Here is a 641-nt window from a genome sequence, read left to right as displayed (position 1 = left end):
TACATACATATACACATACACCGAGTAAAAAATTTCAGTTATCTCTTTCTTTCACACATTACTCTCTCTGTCTCTTCACACACACTAACAGAAGCACTTCACTTACACAACATACTGTCTGTCTCCCACACCCCATCAAACACACACACACACATGTACATCAATGCTTCACATGCACGGTAACTTCAAAAGAACTTCCCTCGTCATACAATCGCTTTCTCTTAGTCTCTTTCGCTCTCATTACTTCAAAAGTTCCCGCAAGCCCATATGTAAAAAAAAAAATTTTTTTACGGAAATCGACGGAAAGGTCTACTTGAGACGAAAGATTGCCCATGCACGGTAACTTCAAAAGAACTTCCCTCGTCATACAATCGCTTTCTCTTAGTCTCTTTCGCTCTCATTACTTCAAAAGTTCCCGCAAGCCCATATGTAAAAAAAAAGAAGTTTTTTACGGAAATCGACGGAAAGGTCTACTAGAGACGAAAGATTGCCGATATTCCAAATGTGCAAATTATAAGCAAATATTTTGAAAACTTTATATTTTTGTCTCTTCTCTTTTACACACACACACACAGAGCCACCTTTAGAAAATATAATTTCGTATAAAACTTTTATTCTATCTTTTAACAATTGCTGCGTGG

The sequence above is a fragment of the Octopus sinensis genome, linkage group LG28 (genome assembly GCF_006345805.1).
Source record: "Octopus sinensis linkage group LG28, ASM634580v1, whole genome shotgun sequence".
NCBI classification, from domain to species: domain Eukaryota; kingdom Metazoa; phylum Mollusca; class Cephalopoda; order Octopoda; family Octopodidae; genus Octopus; species Octopus sinensis.
The sequence above is the reverse complement of the archived record's forward strand: the minus strand, read 5'-3'. Positions refer to the sequence as shown.